Source organism: Protopterus annectens, chromosome 1.part1 (genome assembly GCF_019279795.1).
Source record: "Protopterus annectens isolate FY-2018-M chromosome 1.part1, PAN1.0, whole genome shotgun sequence".
NCBI classification, from domain to species: domain Eukaryota; kingdom Metazoa; phylum Chordata; order Ceratodontiformes; family Protopteridae; genus Protopterus; species Protopterus annectens.
Window position 1 is genome coordinate 788,486,091 of NC_056726.1, and position 26,206 is coordinate 788,512,296.

The following is a 26,206-nucleotide window of genomic DNA, read 5'->3' on the forward strand; positions in this document are numbered from 1 at the left end:
TCTTTTTCTCTTTGAAGGGGTAGCATGGCTTTCCCTAATAAGCATAATAAGGTCTTCCGCCATTTTAAGCATTTGAGATTGAGGCAAGGAAGCAAGTGCCTGAGCTTGGGTCGTTGTTTTTTTGGGGATAGTTCGTACCCTGGGCCTTAGAAACTCGGTAATTTTAGAAAAAGTGAAGAAGCAAAAGAAGTCATCCGTCTGTGTCGAGTATCGGTAGTGTGAAGTACTTCCTCGGAAGCCAGTGCCTGCTCAGCAGCTCCGGACCCATCCAAGGTAGAAACATCCGCAGGATCCTTAGTCAAAGAAGATTCTTGCGGCATACCAGACTCCAAAAGGGTCTTGGTAGCAGCCCTGAGAATCCACAGAAGCTGGCATCAGGGGCTACGAAAGCTCCTCACTGAGGATCGCAGAACTTACAACTAGCTTAGCGGAAGCGTCATCAGCAATTTTGGACCTTTGTGGTCCGTCTCTGCCTTTATCCTTTTTTCAGAAGATCGGTAGTTGGATGGCTTACCGAAGCCATATTAGGATTCGAGGACTAAGCAAAAATATCTAGCTACAATAAGGGCACAGCGACATATAGTTCTGGCATTAAACAAAGCACAAAAACGACAGCAAGGGACGTAGTGGTCTGGGCCTAAACAGATGACGCAGTAAGAATGGAAGTCTCGGTGTAGTATTTGCTTTCCACAGGCAAGACTATTGTTAACTTTTTCTGACATCGGTTAGAGCAAGAAAAAAGGATCCCCAACGGGGTACTAGCTTTAGAAGACTTCAAATTCAGTTCAGAAATGAAAACTCAGGTAGCGGCCAACCGGCACTCATGCGAACTGCTTCGGGCTCCTCAGCAAGAAAGACTGATGTAATGGCATGAGCTGCCTGATTTAAACCACTGATGAGCTGACATCAGTCCTGGACCGACAGCAACAGATGCAGAAATACTAAGCCTCTGGTATTCGGGCCGACTGAGAGCTACCCCTGGCAAGATAACCCAAATGTGGTGACTGCAACAGTGAAACACAAAGAACATCTAGTCTGGCACAATTTTTAGTTGAATCTAGAAAAGAAGCTGCTTTTAAAAAAGAGATAGTTAATAAGATGTATACAATATTAATAAGTCGGGTCTATATCACTTTGTCAAACTTTTATTTTATTAAATAACTAATCATTGAACCCTTATTGTCAAAGTCCCTACTCAGTGAATGACCTAAACACAGAATTGAAATTCTTTGAATTGTATTAGTTGGCCATCCTGAAAAAAAATCTTGTATGCTTGACATGCCATCTGGCCTTACCTCTCTGTAGTGCAATCTCAGAATTGGTATAATTAATTTGCAGGGGGTGTGGGGGGCACATTCCCCCATGGTGTGGGAGGTTGCAGGGGGGCACAGCCCCCCTTGCAAAAGCATAAAAAAAGTTTACCTTTTGCAGTGTTGGCCAACTAAAATATTTTGATGAATTACAATTCGATGTTTAGGTCGTTCACTGAAGAGGGGATGGAAGTTGGCGTGAATAAAAATTGTTCAAAAGTAATCACACATGCATTCTGCATTACAATAACAGAAACTGTTACAACGGTTTGGTTTCTTTTCCCTTAATGCATGTAAACTCATGTTACCATTTAAAATGTGATGATTTAATAAAGATATTTCAATAAACATGGAAGGGTATGCCTATCAACCACGAAATTCAAGTGCATAGCACTCCTCTGCTACAATTTCAAAGCTCACCCCCTCACTTTGTGAAGCAAAGAGTTGTGGTCAACCATTTCAAAATTTGCATAAAGTCAAACATGTCACAAATGACTCATGAGGAGGCTTTTTGCTTCTGCTGACACAGGGAGAATTACTGACATACAGCAAACTGAGATCAATGTACCTCAGAATGTGCAGTAGCAAGCTTCATCCAAAAAACTACAATCACAAAATGCCCCAAGGATACAGCCAGAGTACAGTAATCTCAAGTACAACGTACAAGACTTCCATATTTATGAAATGATCAATTCTATACTTAAATTTACTTCACATCAGTCGTACAGGTTCAAATGTAAGTACTAGTCTCGCTGCTCTTGTGGAACTAGTCTAGCCAGTTCCCCTTGGTGAGAATCAACTCTGTACCTCTTGCCTGGGAGGTAAAAACCTTAACCATTATGTCAAACTCTAACATCAACAATTCAGCTATTGACACAGATATCAGTGTTGATGCCTTTAGACATATCAAACCCAATGCTGGGGATGATTTGTCAAGGGTGGGCTAGATGCCAGGCTTGTTGGTTTTTATATCTTTCTTAATGGTTTGGCTTTATGGCTGTACATGTCAGTGCTCTCAAGAACAAGCCTGACATCAGCATTGATGTTGACAATGTTGGTGAAGATTACGCTGCATTTGTTACTTTTGACATCTGTTCCTGTACTGACTTTGGTTCTTGCCAAGAGAGTAGGTATTTCTTTGGTTGAACTTATTGCTATCACACTTGTCCACTAGTAGGACAGAGGATTCCAAAGTCTTCAGTAATCAGCAGTTACAGTTCTGGTCTGTGCTCACTAATCAAATGCCGGGCACTTTGCAGGGTGTGCAGCACTTCTCTGCTACCATGACAAAAGGAAAAATGCACATATGTAAGACAACATATGTGGACTTCTCATCTGATTCTCCCATGTCAAATGTCAACAATAGGAAGGGCACAGATTCCCTTCCATTTCCTTAAATAACCCCAAACTTGAGAAAATCTATGAGGCAAGTGGGCTGGTGCACTGACTCAGGGTCCTCTTTGCAGAAGACCTAGCAAGAAGTCTTCCTCAGAAGAGAGGGTGTAAAGTGTCGTGACCTCAGTGATCTCTGCTACACTGAAGAGATCACGTAAATGTCAAAATCAAGGTAATCAGTAATGCTACCAGCAGGCAAAAGCTTATACATAGTCCTGCAACTACTGACTGTACATGGTACTCAGGAGGGATTAATTTTCACCTGTTTCCGTGCTGGCTTCTACCTGTACTCCCTAGCAGAGCAATCTGAAAAATAACCCTTACTTAGGAAAATAAAGGGGTTAAATAGAGAAGAGGTGGGAATAAACCTGAAAGAGCAATTGTTTAGGTAACAACCAAACCAATCTATTATTTTATATCCTAGACGGTTTTAATAGCAGTTCGGAATTAAGAAGTTGGTGGGAAACCAAAAACCCAGATGAAGTCAAAGAATAAAGCTTCATACACTTTGTTTTTGTCTAAGTTTCAGTAAAGTGCATTAGTGAAAGTAAGAAGAGCAATAAATACTACATTCATCATAAAAAACATGCAGCAAGTCAGAGTAATCTGTAAATGTACAAATGTTATGTATGTTGTAGAGCAAGTAACATGGAAAGTGGAGAATGAAATGATAAATAATGACAGCTGTTACACTATGAAGTCACCTCTGTATTTGGAAAATAATTACTGCAGCCCCTTTCCAGAGGGCACAGAATGTTCTAGTAGAAAAACAGATGTTATAATGTGAAGAAACAGGATGGCAGTGATGGTACTTTTTTTTTTTTATAAAATGAGGGCAAGGGCCATCTTTATCATGCCTTCTATAAGAAGGAGGTTTAGCAAGAAGGTGTTTGATCATTTTTACAGTGAGACACTATACTTCATACAGTGAGAAAAAATTAAATGGGATGAAAGGGTTTGAAACTGTAGGTCAGTGAGTTAAAATGGAAGATGGAGGATTACCAGAAATGACATATGAGGGATTTACTTAAACTTAGAACATCTTCAGTTACATAGGTTGTGGTGACATGTTCTTTTTCAAACATAAACAGAAATGATTTAATTACTATTTGGATTTGATGTAATTTGTGTTTAGTTTTTTGGCCATATTTTTACATTTGACTTAGAAGCAAGTCTAGGTAGTCTATTTCTTTAATTTAAACCAAGCTTGACTTTTTTTAAACATGATATTTCTAAAGCCTTGACTGACTGAGAAGAGTGGATTACACTTTTGCAAGATCTTACTATAACAGCAGATGTCCTACTTCTCACTGTTGCAGTGTTTTGTACAGAAGGGGTATATTCCCAAGGATAGCTGAACGTCTGGGCAGCATTTATTTAATATTTATTTATTGCATTTGTTGACCGGGAAGGCCCACTGGGCCAAAGAGTGACCATTTCCAGTGGAGGCCCAGGGAGAAAAGCTCCACAGAGATAAAACATAGTAACAATACAAGGCTTACAATGTGATAGAAGACAAGATAACAGATATATCAGATAAACTGCTACAGTATAAAAACATACAATACATTCAAAGAGATAAAAAAGCAAAAACACGGAGCAAATATGACAGGCTAAACTACCAGAGCTCAGGCAACAGTGCAGTATATTCAGTTTGATGAGAATCCATACAACAGTTGTTCCAGATTAGACTAACCATAATGGGTGAAGGAGGGGCACAATACTGCAACAGTATGAAGTATGACCTCTACTGTTATGGCAAGATCTTACACAACTCTTATGTTTTTTCTTATTAGTGTTGCAGTATTCTTTACTGAAGGGAGAGTAAAAAACTACTGGAAAGGATGGGGGGAGGAAGATACCAAGGAACCTTCCAAAAACCCACATAATATGGCACTGGCAACCCCCCAGCACCCCCCCCCCTACAGAAATTACATCCAACTTGAAATGTTTAGTACCGGTGTGAACAGAAGACCAATTAGCAGCTTTCAAAATGGATCTTTTATCCACACCCTTGAAAAAAGCACTAGAAAAGGCAACTGCCCAGGTGGAATGTGCATGAAGAGAAGAAGAAGAAAATGAAAAGAACAAGAAAAAGAAATGGCCTTAGAAATCCAGACTAAAATGGTTTGCTTTTACACTCAGGTAAATGCAATTTCCTGGCATGGAAGGAAATAAAAGCTACACATATTTCCTGATATCCTTAGTCTTGTCCAGGTAATACCTGAGCTGTCTATGTAGGAATAGAGAGTGAAAAAAAACTTCCCCTAGAGTTCTGAAGAGAAGGAAAAATGAAGGAAGATGGATGGACTGATTTAAGGACTACTCATTAACTACTTTAGGCATAAAGGAATGGTTGGTACGAAGAGACACCCTGTCCTCGTGAAAAACAAAAAGTAGGAACTACCATGACAACCTGAAGTTCAGAGACCCTCCCGGCAAAGTTAAGAGCCACTAATACAACAGTCTTCCAAGAACAGTGTTGCAAGGAAAAAGGAAGCAGCTGACTCATATGGTGACTGGGTCAGTTTATCAAGAACAAAATTAAGGTCCCAAGATGGAGGAATGGTTTCCTAGGGGGCCTGATGTGAAGGACACCTTTCAGAAATTGTTTGACCTCGAGATTAGAAACCAAAGGAGAAATGAGAGGCAGACATGCAGAAATAGCTGACAAATGAGCTTTAACTGATGGATATTCCAGACCAGAACTGAACAACCTACACAAATAAGAAAAAAACACATATGAATACCCACAGAAAAGGGGTCCAGGTCATGTTTGAGTCACCAGACATAAAATCTCTTCCATTTAGCCAAGCAGAATTTTCTTGTAGTGGGTTTTCTAGCCTCCTGTAAAACCCTCCTCAGAAAAATGGTGGCTAAAGGGAATCAATACTCTATTGCCCAAACTGTCAACTGAAGGGTGGACAAGTGAGGGTGAATGAGAGACCCTTTGTCTTGTGTGAGCAAATCCATTCTATGAGGTAACCTGTGATCTTCAGGCCAGGTGAGTCACCACCAAAATTTTGGGCTCATCCCACATGATCTTGTGCGGGAATTTCAGAAGCAGAGGAAGAGTAGGAAACGCATAAGCAAACACCCTTCTTCAAGCAAAAAACAGGGTGTCCACTTTCCAAGCCAGATGACTTAGCAGAGGGGATGTAAAGAGATCTATTTGAGGAGTACCCTACTGATGTACAATGTCCACAAAAACATCTTTGTGAAGTACCCATTCGTGTAGATTTGCACTGGCCTTGCTCAAAGTGTCTGCCACCATGTTGTGCTCTGATGTAAACCACCTGAAGAATTAACTGATGCTGAAATGCTATGTCCCCATTCAGCAAAGAAGGCAAGCCTTTGTGCCTCCTTGTCTGTTGATGGACTACATTAAAGAAATATTATCTGTGAGAATCAGGAGGAGCCCATGAGTCCAGAGAAAGTGAAAGACTCAAAGGGCCAAAATTATAGCTCTCATCTCTTTGGTGTTGACATGACCAGTAGCCTTGTACCCTGAAAATGTAGGTGTCTGCTCTCCACCCTTGGTCTGAAGCATCCATGCTCAACTGTTATGCAGGGTAGGGAGCTTGGACAAGCAGACTTGGATTCAGAGAAATTTAGTGAGTCTACCAGTGCAGCTCTTGCTTGAGACATACCTAGAATGGAAAAGGAAAGTCCAAGGGATGGCTAATATTGGAGCTAGTCATTTTGAGCCATCAATGAATTTTCTCATATGTTGTCTGACAAAAGGGATCATAGGCAAGGTGGATGCCATGTACCCAAGAGCTCACAAAAATTCCCTTGCAGGAAGAAGTGGAAGAGGAAGAAATGAAAAAAAAAGTAGGAAGAGATAGGACCTTTGGAGGTGGAAGAAAAGCCATCATGGTGATGGTCTGAATCCTGCAACCAAGAAACATTTAGTCCTGTGAAGGAGTCAACACTGATTTTTTGAAATTTACAGTGAACCCCATACTATGAAGGACAAGCATGGTAAAGTGAAGATCCCAAAGCAGACAATGTGGAGATGGAGCTTGAATTAAAAGTTTGTCTAAATAAGAGAGCATATGAATTCCTTGAAGCCTGCAAAAGGCTACAGACATTTGGAAAATACCATTGGAGCCGTAGAAAGAACAAAAAGCAAAGCAGAAAACTGATAATGAGAGGAAGAAACAGAGAAACATAAAACAACCTTCCTAAAAACAGGGTGAATAGCAATATGAAGGCAAGCATCCTTCAGATCGAAGGATGCCAGAAACACCTGGGAAAGCAGAAGAGGAAACAAAGTTTGAAGGGACAACATCCTGATGGAAGGAATCTTCAGAAAGATTTTGAGGAAGAACAGATCCAGAATAAGCCTCCAAGAGCTGTCCTTCCTGGGAACCAGAAATATTCTGGAATAAAAACCTGTCCCTTGATGAAAAGGGGGGACTGTCTGACTGGTTCCTTGACCAAGGAAAATAAAAAAGTTAGCAAGGTTGGAGTGGAGGAAGGCCTGAGAAAGGAAGCAGGGATTTTCAAATCATGGAATAGTCTTTCTAGATAATGGACAAAACCCAAAGAGTCTGTAGTGATTTGTTGCCAGACGCGAAAGGACAGAGTTAACCTGAGAAATAAAGGAATATGGTTGGGGGAGGGGTCTGAGAGTCAAACAGAAGCTGGTTTGTCTCTGAAAGAGGGTTAGTGAGTTTCAGCCCCCTAGGAGAACCTGTCAGTGAAAATTCTTTTAGAAGGCCTTTTACCTCTAGAAGACTGCCTTGCTTGCCTATGAACAACGGTAGGCTTAGAAGGGTAACTGCTCTGAAGTTTTGGGACAGAGGAAAGAAAGATTTGTTTCAGATCTAGCATGGTTTTACCCTTATTCTGCAGGAGTCTGAAAAGCTCAGGAGCCACATAGCTGAAAAGATTCTGAGTATCTAAGGGAGAATCCAGTAACCTAGCCTTAACATCATCAGGAAGAACCTGTAGAAGCAGCCAAGAATACCTTCTCATTACAACAAGATGGTGTTACCCTTGAAGAGGCATCAGCAGCATCATAACTACATTTAGTAGAGTGACAAACTACTTATGAGGCAGAATCTAAAAAAAGAAATGGTTGTACAGTTGGGTCTAGGAGTCGGTATGTCAGCTAGACTGCTTTCCAGTAGGAAGGAAGGGCCAGGACATATCTAGTCATGTATGTTTGTTAACTGATAGCCCTGAAGTCTAAGGTGGCATAGGTTTACATCTTTTCCTCATACCTGTCCATAGCATGACTGTCCTTATCTGAAGGCAAAAGCTTGGAGAAGGACAGCAGTTTAGAAGGTTTGTCTGTAACACAGGAACCACTGAAGGGTCAGAGAGAGAACAGGGATTTTTATATAAGAACTTTTGGGCCTTTGGAAGCTTATAAAACATGCAGGGTTTCTTAGAGGCTGCAGGCCGAACAGGATGTATCAAGCAGAGCATCCAAGACTGTGACACAGCTGAAGGTCTACGAAGCTCTATTTGTAAGAGTTCATAACACCTTTTTTGGGAACAATGGGAACAATTTAATTTGAAATGTTCTCTCATATGAATCACAGTATCCTCAAAGGACAATTCCTTGACAAGGAATCAAGAGAAAGGGAATCCTATTCCGCATATCTCAAGCCATGTGGGGTACAAAGCTGAGAGGAATAATCAAATGATTCTTTCCATAGCTCTTAACCTCTTAGCGCAAAAAATCTGGACAAAGCCAAAAATAATGGGAGACAAAGCTTTAAAAATAGGGACACATTTTAAATATTGCTCTTATAAACTTTCAAAGTTGCCAGAATAAAAGGTCTTGTGTTACCATACATTTTCTGAAGGCTATTAAGTTTGAAACTCAAATGACTGGCTTTATTTAATAATTCATTCTTCATTGATTTGCCAAAAAAAAAAAATCCACAGAATCACACATTTTATGAGTAACACACCAAAAATATGAGGCAAAAATCTGGACATTCTGCGAAAATCTGTACAGTTGAGAGGTATGATTCTTCTCTTCTTTTACTGCAGAAATTATTTTTTTTTATTTTAATAAATCAGTCTGTGTACTAAACTGAGTGAATTCATCTGGCCTGGACCTTGTGGTGTGAGGTCTGGTCTGTTCTACAGTGTGGTGCTTTATTTAGGTATGATTCTTCCTCAGAGTCTAGGCCCAAGTCTTCCTCCGAGGAAACAGATTCTTTTGCCTGTTTAACAGGAACAGATGACCATGGAACAGAAGTAGGAACAGACAAACCTTGTGGGAACTTTAGAGCCATAAGGGCAATGAAAAGCCCCTGAGTAAACTCCTGCCATTCCTTGGGAGGATCCTTGGGCACAAAAGACAATGTCTATTTTTTTTTTTTTTTCTTCAGAGGAAAATCAGCTTTTACCATCCTAGGCAATTTACTCTATTGCCTAGATTCAATAAGTGCACCAGGCATTTCTTCCCATAATAGAATCTGGAGAATCCCCCTAGGACCTTCTGAAATAACCAGCAGTGGTTTCCCTTCTACATCCTTAGCAAATGTAGGTACAGCCTAATTGAACATGTGAGTAGGCAGCCCTGTGTCGGCCTCCAACTGGATAGTCCTTGGGTTCTTCATACAACCTGACAGAGACTTCCGGAGGATGCTGGACAACAGCAGAATCAGAACGCATTTTCCTGGCATTCTTTTTAAATGGCGGCTGAACACTGGGGCGGGGTGGATTTTGCCACAGTAACTTGAGTTACCATTTTCAAGTGCTGGTTCTCTAAATAAATGGAGAGGAAAGAAAAATTACTTTGACTAGTCATAGGGAACACTCCTGACAGACCTCACACTGTGTATGGTCGTGAGTAGTACGCAAACAAAAAAGTTACTGTTCGTTTCTATGTTTATGGGGAATCTGCCTCCCATACTCATATTTTCCCTTCCTATATGACAGTAAAATACAACAGCAAAGGAAGACACGGAAAGAAGAAACCCAGACAGAACACATTATTAGAAGGCTCGGTAGCTAAACCAACATGGTGACCAACCTACAGACTGAATTCAAGGTGGCAATTAGACTGGTGGCAAAGAAGTTCTGAGGAGTATGGGTGCATACTTGACATATATACCTCATGCAGGGGACATAGGGCATGCACCTCATGTATGGTGGCTGGAAGGTATAAAGGCTTTTGTATACTGGCCAGATGTTCAGCTATTCTCAACAGGATATCCCTTCTGTAAAGAAGACTGCAACAATGATAAGGAAGGACATCTTGTTTTGCACTGACAGCATGATATTCACGGCGCTTAAGTACAAAATGCCATGTAAAAGTACCTAAAAAGACAAAATCCACATTTCTGACCAGTTAAGTTCTAAAAAAGACAACAGGAATGACACAAATATAGAAACAACATCAACAATTATAGTAAGAACAAAGGACTGATAAACACTCTATGGAGGGTTCTGCTCCCACTTTACATTATAATAATTTCCAAGGACATAACACATTTGGGGTGGGCACTACCCAAAGTATAGCATGAGTTTCAGTCACAAATACACATAAAAAGTAAAAGCAAAATTAAGTGAACAGATACAGACTTCTAAATTTCATCCATACTATTATTTCACAAAGCGCAAAATTCATTTTAAAACAAAATAATCACATGCTCATAAATGAAATCCATGTAAGCACTGTTTCATTTGCTTGAATATTTCAGTGACCAAATGTATGAAAAATTTTCCAGTTTGAACTCTAAAACATACTCACAAGTAAAATCTAACAACAAGACACCTGCTACACTGTCAGTGTCTAAAGAAATATTTCTACATATGACTATACTAAAACAAATAACACGTACATCACACAGAACAGACATGAAAAAAACAAGTGGGTAATGAAATCTTAAGGAGTTAGGCTAGAGTGGGACAACATTGCCTCTGGCCACTGTCACTGAAATGGTAGCTGCAGTTGCAGATATAGTTTTGAACAGAATTCTAAAGGAAGAAAACCTATGTATGCTCCTGAGGGTCTATATCAGATTATCAAACTTTTAAAAGTTCGCACACCATATGTTCGACACCATATGTTCGAACTCTTAAAAGTTCAAAAAAAAAAAAAAAAAAAAAACAGAAAATACCTATCTGAAAGGTTACACCCCCCACACCCACTGCTGTTTAAATACACCAACTCCAAGATCACACTACAGTGCAGACAATGGAAAACTTCCATTTCCACACTGTTCGGAGATCTCTGTTGAAATGTTCGAACATTTAAATGTTCGATCATATGGTGTTGCTCTGGAAAATGTCTACTGTAAAAAAAGGTCATGCAGTGATTGTAAGTTCTCATGCCTAGTGCTGGTTTGATTTCAAGGATTTCAGCAGGATGACAACAAAGAATGTATTTATTTATTTATTTTAATTTATACTTTTTTGACCAGATTAGTCTCGGCAGCTAATGGCCTCTTTTCAAGGGGGACAGAGGTGGTACTACTACTACTACGAGGAGGAACTTTAGACAGGGCATTTGAGCAACTTCCTCTACATTTTTTGACAGGTGCCTTTGGGATCTTTTACATCCACCTGAGCTACCATCAACTCAAGGCGATGTGACCTTGGTTTAATGTCTCATCTGAAGGAAGTCACGCTCAGGAGTGCAGTGCCCCTCTTAGGCTGCATTGCAGTATGCTGCACTGCAGTATCAATAATTTATCTACCTGGTGTGGGAATGGAATTTACAGCCATATGCATAAAAGGCCAGTTAAAATACCTGTTGTGCCACTGACACTGCACAATTATCTTCAGATTCTACAAGTGCTTGGAAGACAGATGAACTGGGCAATTACATCAACCTTAATACTTGTAAATATCAGGGAAAACCAATCACAGTCAGAGGTAGTGACTAAGCAAGCAGTCCAGCACACCACTGAGGAGTCTAGCTCACTTAACTAGTTGTCTCAGAACACTGGTTTAGTGTTAGCTCACAGTCACACAGGAACAATTAGTGGCTGAGGGGAATCAAACTCTGGACTAGAAAAACTAACTTATTAATAGTTTATTACCTTAATTCTCTGTTTGAAATGCCTGACTGTAATGCCATGCTAAACCAAGAAGGCTGTAATCAGGCAAAACAGTAAATTTAGTTCTGAAATATACTTCAGAAAGACAAGAGACATAACACCATTAAACCGTAGGAGGCAGCTAATTCCAGTGGGTCACACATTCCCACTAGAGTTATGTAAAAATGTTTGCTATGTCTGTGCACATTCTTTTTTCTCTATCCCTTTGATTAAGAAGAAGAGATGAAGAAGTTGCATTACTTGTGAGACAGGCTGCACTGCTTGTGAGGCCTAATGTTTAAATAACAGAATGCCATGAAAGATCTGAATCACATTTTTGACAAAGGAAATGCATGCTTTTTCTCTTGTGTTAAAGTAGACCAAGGCAGAATGTATTTCAGTGAGGTTTACATATGAAAAAAAATGTAAAAATCTGTAAGTTAGTTGGAAAGTATCGGAAGAAAAACTGCTTAAAAACATCCTTATGATGACCCCCTGGACTGAGACTGAAATAGGTCGAATGGGATCAGTATTCTACCCCAGTTAACAAATTAAAAATAAACAAAAGATGATGTTGCAGTCTCTAAAATGGAAGGACAACAGGTGCGACAGATGAAAATTTGCCAAAAAAAAAAAAAACAATCTTCCTATGAGATTTTATTTTTGAAGCTAATAGATGTCATCCCCGAGTTTGTGGAAGTTTGTCTACTGTTGCTGTTTTCACATCAGTTCTGACTAAGTCTAAATGTGTAGGACAAACTGGGCACTAACGTCATGGAACAAGTTTAACCTCCTTGAATTTTTTTTTTTACTGACTCCTAATGGATAGTTCTACCTCCTGTTATGCACATTTTAAAGAATGTTTTTATCTCCCACCCCCCCACCCCAAAAAAAAAAAAAACAAAAGAAGGTGATCATCAGCTGCTCCTGGAGGTCCAACTCAGTTTCTGATTACCAAAAGCATCTATTTTCTGGACTTAATTCAATATTCTAGGTTGGACATGTGACTGAGGCATTTCAGTGCAGCATCATACTGCTTCCAAGGAACATTTTTTTTGTGCCCTACCCTTAATCTCACCTACACACATGTAATGACATAAAATCACTGAAACCCACAGAGATCTGCCAGTTCATGTTCAGTCTGTTAGGGTGAGTGTTGTACTGCTCTCCAACTCCACATGCCAAGAGCAGCAAAACTAGTCCATGCACCCCACCTGTTTCTCTCAGGGATAGGCAAGTCAGCAAAAGGGTCATATCACGATTAGGAAGGTGGTGTCCCCAAAGTGAGGCTTTTAAACTGCACTTTCTAAAAATAACAGGAAATAAAATTACACTCTACATTTGCACTTAATATACTGTTATTTATTAACCAATACAAATGTGCTTAAAATACTGCTATCTATCAACCAATACAAGTGTGCTTGCAATACTGAAACAGTGTGCATACCTTGTAAATGACCTTGATATTGGGGACCTAAAACGTGCAATACTTTGCCACATTTATCAAAATGAAACACTGCTTACTTTCAAAAATATATACATATATAAGTAGGTAAGCAGGCAAATAAACATACACATACATAAATAAACAACTATACAACACAGGATCATTAGTATTCAAAAACAAGCATGGTGACTGGGCAGCCCAACCAGCATGCCCATTGTAAATCAAGCATATACCAATAAAAAAGTCCAGTCACTGAAGTACCATTGAGTGGCTAGATGTTCTATTAATATATACTTTTACTGGAAAGGCTCACACAAACTCTGCTACAGTTTGTTGTGAAAGAAAGGTTAGTTTGCTTTTTATTTGTTGTACTTTGTATTACTTTATTGCCTTTTTCTATTTTGTATACTGTGATTTGTTCTCTTTACACTGTGTTTTACTTGTATTCTGCTTTTAACTGCATATTAAAACTTGAAAAGAGACCACAACTCTGTCTCTTGTGAGTCAGACAGACATTAGAATAGGTCAATTAAGGAGTCACGCATAAGTTAGAAGAGGTTAGTTAAGGTTAATCATCTGTGAACTGAGAGGGTGGAGCTAGAAACTAAACCTTCTATTTATGGGATAAATAAAAACTTTCAGAGCTTTACTGGAAGGGCTCACCAAGACTCTGCTACAGTTTGCTGTGAGGGAAAGGTTAGTTTGCTTTTTATTTGTTGTATTTTGTATTACTTTATTGCCTTTTTTCTATTTTGCATACTGTGATTTGTTCTCTTTACTCTGTGTTTTACTTGTATTCTGCTTTTAACTGCATATTAAAACTTGAAAAGAGACCACAACTCTTGTCTCTTGAGAGTCAGACAGACATTTTCCTACCCTCTCACCTGGTTAATGTTGTGTTCTTAAATAACACTGTCTTTCTAGTTGCCTGCTCCTTATGTTAATTTGACCATATATCTCATTTCCTCTCTGCTTTTACTGGCTGGTGTGAGTAAGCACAAAATTATCATTTTGTGAAATCACTCCCCTTCAACTATTTAATTTATTGGCCATCCTACTGTATTCCATAGTACAAGAATACAAAAGTGACCCCCCCCCCTTTTCAATCTATTTTGCTGTTTTAAAATAGTGACTCTCCACTAAAACTTAACTTTTTAGACAAGTAAAACTTAAGTTACCTACTTTCACATCTAACTCCTCTAGTTCATACTGCAGTGTTTAAGATAAACCATTTTTTTCATCTTACCTTTAAGCATCTATTGCAAGACCACCAGTTGTTAGAGAGCCCACATTCTGCCTCTCAGTAGTCATCTTGGGATTAGTGCTTCTGTTTTCTCCTGGTGAGAGAAGGAGTGCAGTTACATTATTTCATGGACACTGCTGATCACCAGAAAGCTTAATAACTGCTTTATAGGTGACAGCTTAGCATTTGTGCTTGTATTCTGATCCTGGTGAGAGTAGGAGCAGAGTGTACTGATTCCTAACTCTTTCTGGATAGAGAGCAAGTGTCTGTGCTTAATGTACCTGATCGGTCTGGTTGCTATTCGAGGCATCTACCAGAAATAGGCTACAAGCCTGCAGACCCTTCCATCATCTGGGACAAGACTGTGGATCACCAAACAGGCTGTGGCCTGCTTCTCTTCTTGGAATTGGTGCTAACATTTTGCTTCTGCTGAGAGAAGAAGCAAAGGAGTATTATATCCCAATAATGTGAAGCTGTGCTAAAACCAGCATTTGTAGTAGCGAGGCAGTAGCCATTCATGTGACTCCCCTCTTTTTATCATTCTTGACAAGCTAATTCTTTATTTTTCAGTAAGTACCGTTTGATTTATTTCTAACTTCAGAATATCTGCCTAAATACTTCACCCTTAAATTTTCAGGGTCTACGTATTAGTTTCCTCTCAAGTGTTTGGTAGTGCTTGGTACAGACTCAGACACCTTGAGTGACATTTTTCCTGTAAAAGGAATATATAAGGAAACCGCTCCAGTACTTAGTAATAATGACCATCCCTCCTGGCATGTCTACAGGTAATTTCTCTGTGCTTTCTCCTATTAACCTGGTGAACTTGGGCGTTCTGAGGCAGAGTAGCAACTGCCTCATGTACAGAGACAATCCTCTACTCTTACCTCCCAACACTCAGACTTGTGAGAGATGCACTTATATATCCAAACTGGAAGCAATGCACTCTCAAGCCAAGACCGGAATAGCTGGTCAAGGGGAGAAGGTCAACACCTGCACCACACCACATGCAACACATAGCCCTCCAGAACACCCACCATCACAGCTCTCACTTAAAAACACAAACCACACACTCACGTTCACGGACGCTCTCAATAGAAATCTAATCTACCCAAACAGCAGAGATCTCCAAGGCAGAAACATGCTTGACCACCACAACACAGCACAAACCATAAGACACACAACTCACCTACACAGTGTGCCCCTCAACCTAAGCCCCTAAGGCAAAACAGCTTGCCCAATACACTAATCATAGGTGAATTGATAGTGAGGCACACTAATGTCCCACTCACTAGGGTGAATAAGGAGAAGGTAACAGTCAGCTGTCTATCAAGTGCCAGAATCTGACACATAACACACGCACTCAGGTCATGCCACAACAAATACAAGTATGACTCTGTTACTGTCCATGTGGGTGTGAATGACCTGAGATGTACCTCCCTGGACTACATGAAGAGAGACATGGAGGAGCTCTGGGATTATGTGGCCCAGGCAGGTATGACCCTAACCCTGAGCAGCATCCTACCATCGCCCAGAATGATACCACAGTACAAGCAGAAAATGACTGACTTCAACAACTGGCTAAGTTTCTGGTGTCATTCTGAGAGGATCCAGTATCTGTCTGCTTGGGATGACATGATTGACAGACCTCGATGCTTTGCCAGAGATGGCCTGCATCTGTCACCCCTGGGTTTCCGGATACTGGCTAAGGCTCTTGCCACCGCTACAGTGCCTTTTTCAGGTGATGTTCCAAAGACCAAATTACCACCATAACAGCTATAAAAAATGCAGTCTGAGAGCCATGCTGCTCAACATTAGAACTCTAAATCTCAAGATGCACTTGCTTGAAGCACTCCTCAAAATGGAGAACACTGACATTTGTGCTGTAACGGAGACCTGGTTTAAAGCAGCAGAAAGCACCCTTGCACTACAAGGCTATAACTCATTCCACATCTTTCGGACCCAGAACATGGACCGAAGCTCTACAGGTGGTGGTGTCTCCATATTCATAAAGGATATGCACACCTCCAGACAAGTAGCCCAGCATAACGCATCTCAGATAATTCAGGTACAACTAACATTGGGTAAGACAGCAATTCAGGTCATAGCCTGCTACAGGTCCCCAACCATGTCCCAAGACTCTCACTCCACATTCCTAAGCACCCTGGAAACTATTAGGATCCAACTCACCACTCTCATACTAGGTGACTTCAACTACCCCTCCATTAACTGGGAAAACTACTCATGCACCAATACACTGGCCCAACACTTCCTGAAATTCATCATTTCCAATGCCCCGGACCAGCTCATTCTTACCCCCACTAGAGGAAGCAACATCCTTGACCTGGTTATTACTAACCTGGGCAACTGTTGCTCTGCACCAATAGTGAATTCCTTCCTGGTTAGTTCCAACCACAAACTAATCACCATGGAAATCCATATCTCACCCATACCCCTCACAAAGGTAACCACCATGAAAAACTTCTCCAAAGCTGACTTTGGGCTCCTAAAAACAGAGGTGGCTAACTTCATGGCACTAATGTCAATTAAAATAGATGCATGACTGTCAAATTATACACCAAGCCACTGTATGAACACGTACATAAATGCATGGAACTAGCCATACCCAACAGAACCAAGATGCTCTCCTCCAAAAAAGGAAGCCAATCTGGTGGTCCCCTGCCATTAATAAGTTCTACAACAGAAGGAAGAAGCTGTTGCAGGAAAAAGGTGAAGTCCCAAGACTGGAAAAACTCCATTATCAGCCTCAACAAAAAGCTGAGATCCCTCATCAAAACATCTAAAGCCAACTATGAAGGCAGAATTGTGGCAGACACTAAAAACCATCACAAAGCCTTCTATAGTTATATCAAAAATCTCCACGGCAATACCCAGGTTTGCTCTGAGTTACTGCACAATGGTACCTCCGATACTGAGCCAACAGATATTGCCAATATACTGGCCGACAGATTCAGTGCCAACTTTACCCCCCCCCCAAAAGGACCCATCACAACAATGGAGGAATGCCAGGCACCCAGCATTACTGCAGCACAGGTTAAAGCTGCATTGTACAAGGCCAAGAATACAGCTTCCATGAAACCCGACAATATCCCTGGATGTGTTCTACATGAACTACAAAGTGAACTGGCACCACATCGGTGTGCCCTGTTCAATCATAGCCTCACCTCAGGCTTTGTCCCTAGCGAATGGCGCACTGCTACAGTCATCCCTCTCCATAAAGGGGGAGCGACTACAGACCCGCCCCATTAGCCTGATGAGTCTGCTATGTAAGGCTATGGAGCGCATCATCATCATGGACCTAATTAACAAGGATATAGGGAATCTCCAAACTCTAGATCCCACACAATTTGGTTTTGTGAAAGCTAGATCATGCCTGCTCAACCTGGTTGACTTCTTTGAGTCAGTCATCAGAGCTGTGGATGATGGCAAGGCAATTCATACAGCATACCTTGATCTGGCCAAGGCCTTTGCTACCATTCCTCACTCAACAATTATTGATAAACTCACCAAACTAGGCATCAACCCCTACATCACTAGATGGGTTGCAAATTGGCTCACAGAAAGAACCCACAGTGTGAAAGTAGCGGACTCCAAGTCAGACTGCCAACTAGTCATGAGTGGAGTCCCACAGGGATCAGTCCTGGCTCCTCTCCTGTTTGGCATCTACTTCTTAGAAGTCCAGGGCAACACAGAGGGACTCTGGTTGATCAAGTTCGCTGATGACTGCAAGCTGGGAGCCATTATTAACTCCCCAAGTGATGTAGACATGCTATAGAAAGGCTTCACTGAGATCAATGACTGGTGTCGAAACCATAGCCTTAAGCTTAATGCCAAAAAATGCATCATCATCCCCTTTGCGAAAAACTCAACTCCCACAAATTACCACATTGATGGGAGCCCACTGAACACTAAAGGCGTTATAACAGATCTGGGGACACAGGTTGACAGCAACCTCTCCTTCGACCACCACATTGCCACTGTGGTCAGAAAGTCCTTCTGTGTGGCACATCTCATTACCAAGGGTTTTGCATGCAGGAAGAAAGAGGTCATCATCTCTCTCTCTACTCTAAAGCTGGAAAGGCCACAAAAGTACCTCACGAAGTGGATCTTAGGCCTTAAACACATGTCGTACATGGACAGACTCAAAAAACTCCAGCTATTCTCTGTCTCATATCGTCTACTAACAGGCGATCTCTGCTTGACTTACAAAGTCATGTCTGACCCAGATCTGTTAGAAATGCTACATCTAAAGAAATCCCAATCCCTCTGCACCACACGCTCCAGAGACCTCAACCTCATTACCAAAATCAACAGAACATGCTGGAGGGACAGGTTCATAACCCAGAGACTGCCCATGCTCTGGAATAGACTTCCCATACATGTCAAGCAGGGCACCTCATTGGCCCTCTTCAAGAAAAACCTTGATGAGTGGGTGGGAAATAGAAAGTTCACCTCAGGGATCATTCCAGTGGCTCTACTTGACAGAGGCACTGGGAACCAACATTGGGTGGCACGATGCAAGGGCACTTCTATGGGCTAAGCTTGTAAATCCTTCAGGGCCATTAGCCTAGTACACACGTACGAGCCTTTGAAGTAGAAAACATTTTATACACAGGATGCACCAAAATATGAGAAATATCAGGTATGTTTTTAAAACTAAAGAAATAGAAACATAACTGATTTTCGTCATGTTTTTGTGATGTCCCTTATAAAAATGTTCTATTTTTTTTAATAGTTAAAAAATGCAATGGAGATGCTCCTTTCTCCATTGTTTCTCTTGAACTGATGTATTGTGCAAGCGTGGGAATGAAAGTCCCATATTCATGAGCAGTATATCAGCAAAGAGAAGACAATGTGAAAGGAGACTAAAGTGCCCTTATACAAATGCATTATTTAAGACATGTAAGCAGTTTCTTTCTTAAATTATGTTATTGTATAATAGCAATAATCTACTCCTGTATACAGGTACATCGGGCTTTACCCACACACCATCATGGATTATTGCTTAAATAAATGTTGACTAATTAGTGCATTATGCTACACTAAAATACTGAAAGCTACATAACTAAAGGGTATGGAATGCCCGTTATAGTAAAAAAAACATCACTGTAATGACATTACTGCAGGAAAATGGGTATGTGGTGGAATGATATTAACAGTACAACTTGTTTAACATGTCTGCTGACACAGCTCACCTGGAGAACCCAGTTTTGTCACAATAAAGAAATATTGATAAAATACTTCAAGAGAGCTTAAGAGATGTATTTTGTTGGCAAACCATAAACATTTCAGACTCCAATCACTGCCTAGATGACCCAAACACATTACTTGCTTAGGAGAACATGCTACATTTCCGATTTGTAAAGGAAAAGCAAACAGATACCATAAAAACAGAAAAATATTCATCACAGCTAAAGATTATTTTCCTGTCATGCATTCAAACATAAGAAGTTTGAATGTTTGGGGGTTGTCATAATGGTTAAAGTATTTACCTCACAGGCAAACGGTACAAGGTTTAATTCTCACCAAGGGAGATTAGCTAGTCTTAAAATGGTCCTTAAGGGCAGCTAGCTTAGTATTTACCACCTATGAACAGTACAGCTGTGTACACTTACCATAAATGTAGATGTTCGAGTGTATTCACTGTTGCAGTCATTACATTTTGGTAATCTGCTGGCAGGTTGCCTTCAGTCGGCCTGAATTCCAAAGTCTTGGGTCCTGCATCAGTTGCTGTCTCTTCTTCCATGACGTCAGGTCGTCAGGGGTATAAAACAAGTAGCCAACGCCATTTTCTTTAGTTTTTCTTGCCTCAGATGTCAGGTGCCCCCAAAAAGGTAGCAAATATATATATATATATATATATAGACCATATATACATGCATCAATACAAACTTTACCTTCATCTACAAGCAAATACACCACATAGGTTGTAGAAGATAGAGAAGGAAAGATAAACTCCAGAATGGCAGGGTGATGGCGGGCGGATAACCTGGACTGCAACAGTGAATACACTCAAACATCTACATTTATGGTAAGCGTACACAACTGTACTATGTTCTTCGTGTTTCACTGTTGCAGTCATTACATTTGGATAGAATTCCAAAGCTATGAATGGGAGGCTGGAGCTAAACAGCATTAGGTGCGGCAATAAGGCCCTGCAGAACTGCAGTGGTAAAGCCTGCCCTGGACTGAGAGGCAAATGATAATGCTTTGTAAAGGTATGAACAGAACTCCAAGCAGCAGCCTCTAGAATGTCTTTGGTTGGTACTCCTCTGAGAAAGGCTGCTGATGTAGCTGCAGCTCTGGTGGAATGAGACCTAATGCCCTTGGGCATAGGTTTGCCATGGTGTAAGTAGCAGAAACTAATGCAGTGGCTTATCCACTTTGAAACAGTCTGCTTTGAAATAGCCTTTCCTTCTGATCCTGCAGCATATGTCACTAGTAATTGCTCAGTTTTTCTTAGAGCTTTAGTCCTGCTCAAGTAGAATCTTAGCTATCTGTGTACGTCCAAGGAATGCAGAATTCTCTCCCCCTTGTTCTGCAGATTTGGATAAAAGGTTGGCAGATGAATAGCTTGGTTAAGAGCCACACTGGAAACCACCTTAGGCATAAATGAAGGATTGGTCCTCTGAGACACCCTGTCTGGGTAAAATATGATAAAAGGCTCCACAGCCATGAGGGCCTGTATCTCTGAGACTCTTCTTGCTGAAGTAATTGCTTTGAGCAGAGCTGTTTTCCATGATAAGAACTTTTTACCCGGAGTAGCAGCTGGTTCAAATGAAGGCAGGGTGAACTTTTCTAACACATAATTGAGGTCCCGTGCAGGTATTGGTGATGATCTGGGTGGCCTTAAATTTTTGGCTCCTCTAAGATACTGCTTTAGTAAAGGATGAGAAAATATTAGTGGCTCTGTATTGTAATGAGCCGAAATGGCAGAGGCATGGATTTTTATTGATGAGAAAGACAAGCCTTTGTCAAGCATCTCAGTCAAGTATTGTAATATCTGAGGAATATTTGGTTCTGCTGTATCAGTTCCTTGTGCTTGATTCCAAGCACAGAACCTCTTCCATTTATCAGCATAAGATTTTCTAGTACTAGGCCTTCTGGCTTCCAAAATGACATCCATCACAGCTTTACTGAGAGGTGTTGTTTGCATAACTACATGATCAGCCATGCTGCCAGGTTCACTGTTTGGAGTTGATTATGCAGAATCTGACTGTTTTGCTGGGACAGTAGTTGAGGTCTTTGAGGTAAGGTCCAAGCTGGGTATTGAGACAAGTTCCTTAGGATTGGGTACCAGTATTGGCGGGGCCAGTCCAGAGCAATTAGTATCATCTTTGGTTTCTCTTGTCTGACTTTTAGTAGGACCCTGGGAAGAAGAGGCAGAGGAGGAAAGGCATAAACTGATAGGTTTTTCCAACTGAAGGATAGGGCGTCCACTCTCCATGCTTGTCTGTGATAATGTAAAATCTTTTCAAATGATAATTTTGAGGAGAGGCAAACAGATGGCTCCCCCATTTCTTTGTTATCATGCTGAAGACTTGTGGATCTATTTTCCACTCGTGAGGGTCCATAAGGTTTCTGCTTAAATCGTCGGCCAGAGTACTTTGTTTTCCTGGCAGGAATTGAGCTTGCAGATGTATTTGGTAAGTCAAAGCTGTGTCCCACAGTGCCATGGCTAATCTGCAAAGGGGGTATGCGTGCGTGCCTCCCTGTTTGTTTATATACTACATAACCATGGTGTTGTCCGTCTTTATCAGTAGTTGTTCTGGATGAAGTAAGTCCTTGAAGGCTGTCAGGGCATTTTGAACAGCTAGCATCTCTTTTTGGTTGATATGCAGATGCATTTGTTTTGGGGTCCATATGCCCTGAATGCATCTTCCCGCCAGGTGGGCCCCCCCATGCATAATCTGATGCGTCTGTTGTTAAGGTTTGGCTGGCAGGGGATAGAGTGAAGGCCCATCCCATGTTTTGGTGACATGCCTTTGCCCACCATAGAAACTCCTGTTGTAGGCAGAGAATGAGAGGAATCATTGTTTCCAGACTGCGACAATGCTGACTCCATAAACTTTTTAGGTACCATTGAAGTTTCCTCATATGCAGTCTTGCATATGGAATCAGTAGGATGCAGGATGCCATGAAGCCCAAAGCCTGCAGAGTTTGTCTTGCAGATAACTGGGTTTTTGTTGCCATCAGTATGAAGTAAGTAGTCAGTTGCCTTTGTTTGTCTGGCGTGAGGAAAGCCATCTGGGCAGTTGTATTCAAGCTTGCACCCAGGAATGTTATCTTTTGAGAGGGTACCAGTTGTGATTTATTTTCATTTAATGTGTGCCCTAGGCATGTTAGAAGCCTTTTCACAAATGCCAGGTGTTGAAAAAGAATGTCCTTGTTCTCTGCTTGAATGAGACAGTTATCCAAGTAAGGATATATTTGTATACTTCTTTGCCTGCAAAAAGCAATTACTGGTGCCAGGCACTTTGGAAAGACGATGGGCGCAGTAGATAAGCCAAAGGACAGTGCAGAGAATTGGTAATGCATTAATCCAGCCTTGAAACGGAGGTATCTTCTGCACGATTCCCTTATTGGGACATGCAGGTATGCCTCTTTTAGGTCTAATGTCACCAGCCAAGCATTCTTGCCCAGCATGGGCAGAAGCTGCTGCAAAGTCAGTATTTTGAATTTTGGAATGTCCAGGTATGTGTTCAAAATTGATAAATCCAGTATTGGCCGTCAGGCCTTGTCCTTTCTGGGTACCAAGAACAGTCTTGAGTAAAAACCTTGTCCTTTTTCCTGTTCTGGTACTGGCTGAATGACCCCCATATTCACGAGGGACGTAACCTGTTTCTGTGCCTCTGCCAATTGATTTTTTTGGCAGATCCGGCCAACCGTTTTCCATTGGCAGAGTATGGAAATGGAATCTCTATCTCTGTGATACTATGTTTAGCACCCACTTGTCCTGGGTTACGAACTGCCAGTTTTGAGCAAAAAGTGCTAATTTCCCCCTAAGGGTGCTGCCAAAAGGTAAGTGCTTGGTGAAGGCAGAGGGAAGTCATTGGGACTGTTTTCTGTAGGGTTGCGCTTTATCTCCTCCAGATTTGGAGGTAGAATCACCCCATTGCTTTGACCTGTAAGAATCTTGTGCCTGCTATCTGGAACCCTTAGGGCGTCTGGATTTGCCCCTTTGAGCTCTATCGGACACAGGAAAGGACCAATTTTTTGTAGGTCAGTGTCTACTGAATCTTGGTGGCTGCACTTGTAAGAAGTCTTTTACAGTTTGCATAGACTTAGCTTTGTCTTCCATTTTCTTTAAAACCTCTTCTGCCTTAATACCAAACAGAGTATCATGCTGTAAAGGTGCATCCAGTAACTTAGCTTTAACATGATCAGGCAAATTTTGCTCTTTTAGCTAGGCATGCCTCCTAATCACAGATCCAGTAACTGCGGCCCTTCAGGAGGCCTGTAAGGAATCAAAACCACATTGCAAAGTATGCTTGTTCAGCTGCATGCAATAATTCCTGCAATTCTTTATTTTCTGCACATTCAGAAATCAACATCATTTTCTTTTTCAGCAATCCCATAACATGTTGTTGATACTTGAACATATGAAACTGGCAGTTTAAGGCTCTAATTGCCAAGGTTGCAGGTGTATAAACCTTCTTTTCCCATCTATCCAGTGCCCTTGAATCTCTGTCAGAGGGGGTACGATTTTTTGCTGTTGAGGCCTTAACTCCCTTTGGACCCTGTGAAATAGTTTCAGGATCAGCAGCAGGGTTTTTAAATAAAAATTTGTGTGAGTCAGGGACCCTGTAATATCTGTCAGGCTTGCTTGGAGCTGGAGGTAAGGAGTCAGGGGTCAAGCTTGACTCTGAAAACACATCATCCACAATATCTAAAACAGGGGGTATGGCTAAAGGCCTGTGCTGAGGGAGAAGGAAATCCCTGAGCCTCTTTTTTGATTCTGAGAAATCGACTCTCCCAGTGAAAATGCTCCCTCAAAGTATGCAAGGTTTTTCTAAATGAATAATCCTCAGGAGGTGATGCAGATGGGATAGATTCCTCTGCATTAGAATCCTCCTAGGGAGGTATAGATAATTCCTGATCAGAAGAGGAATCAGAAGAAATAGAAACCTGATCTGAAGATTCATAATCAGTGTCTTGCCTAGGCCTCTTATCAGGAGGGAGTTGGGAACCCCAAATCAAGGTAATAAGGTCTTCGGCCATTTTTATAATCTGTTTTTTAGGCATAGTGGCCTGTGCACGTGGCTCATGTGTCATTTTTTTAGCTTTAGAAGTTGCTTTTGTCTTTGGATTTGCAGCTGTCGTCGGTTTGATATAAAAATGTTGAGGCCTGAATACACCCTCATTAACCGGTGCCTGCTCAGTGGCTCCGGACCCATCCGAGGGAGATACATCCGTGGGTCCAATACTTTGAGTATCTCGCAGCATGCCAGACTCCACATGGGTCTCAGTAGGGGCCTGCGACTCGAAAGTAGCGGGTATCAGGGGCTGTGAAGGCGCCTCATTGAGTACTGGCAAACCGGCGGCTGGCTTAGGAGAAGCTTTGTCGTTGGTTCTGGACCTCGACTGTCTGTCTCTGTCCTTTTCTTTGCATTTTTTGTGCACTCCTGTAGTCGGATTGTTATCCGATGACATTTCTGGGTAGTTAAATCTGTTTCTAAAATATTTTGAGGCAAAAATATACAGACGCTTAATAGTGTGTTGGTTAAATCTAGCACAAAACCGATAGCCAGGCACGTTGTGATCAGGGCCTAGACAAGGAATGCAGTATAAATGGAAATCCTTATGAGGTATTTGCTTCCCACAAGTAATACAATTATTAACTTTTTCTGACATCGGTATGGAGGAAGAAAAAAGTTTCACCAACGGGGTACTTAGCTTTAGTGAAGACTTAGATTCTGAAACTCGAACTAGGAAATTTCAGGAGTCAGCCGACCGGCACTTGCGAAATGCTTCTGCTTCAGGCACCAAGCAGCAAGAAAGACTAAAGAAAATGGCGTTGGCTGCTTGTTTTATACCCCAGATGACCTGACGTCATAGAAGATGAGACAGCAACCGACACAGGACCCAAGACTTTGGAATTCAGGCCGACTGAGAGCAACCTGCCAGCAGATTACCCAAATGTAATGACTGCAACAGTGAAACACAAAGAACATCTATACTTAAACCTGTAAGAAAAACAATTCTGTGTGCTTACTCATTTTCTATTTTATGCATCTTGTTCTTACTCCCCCCCACACACTCACACAGAATCCATCCAAATTTATGAGATGCATCCAGATTCTACTAGTGACCCACTGAGCAGCAGCTGCCATCCACAGAGTTTACTAAACAAGTAGGGAATGGAAGTAGATTGTAAGACCTTCAATCTGTATCACACATATGCCTAAGGGATGATTCAGATTTGCAAGTCTGCCTCCTGCATGACTTTGGTAGGTGAGAAGAAACAGGAGCTCACTGGAGGAAAAAAAAAAACATGTGAACATAAGAAAAACATGCAGATTCCACAAAGATGGTATCCTAATTGAGAATCCAACCAGACAACCTCCTGCTTAAAAATGATAATGTTTTCCGCCAACAAACTGTAATACTTGAATTCTTGTGCTAAAAATGTGTTGACTGTAGCACCTTTTACATTATATTTAAGTATTTACTGCTTGTTCATTGCTTTCTCATTCACTTATCAATAAGTTTAACAGATGGAAGTTTAACAGATGGTCCTACTTTAGAAAACAGACTTAAGACATAATCCCCCATCACC

General features: G+C 41.2%; 1 protein-coding gene across 1 annotated transcript in view; it reads right to left on the bottom strand.

The window, feature by feature from the left end:
• EPG5 (ectopic P-granules autophagy protein 5 homolog) overlaps window positions 1–26,206 on the bottom strand; it is a 2,535,958-nt gene that overhangs the window by 325,532 nt on the left and 2,184,220 nt on the right. The gene's annotated exons all lie outside the window — the stretch shown is intronic.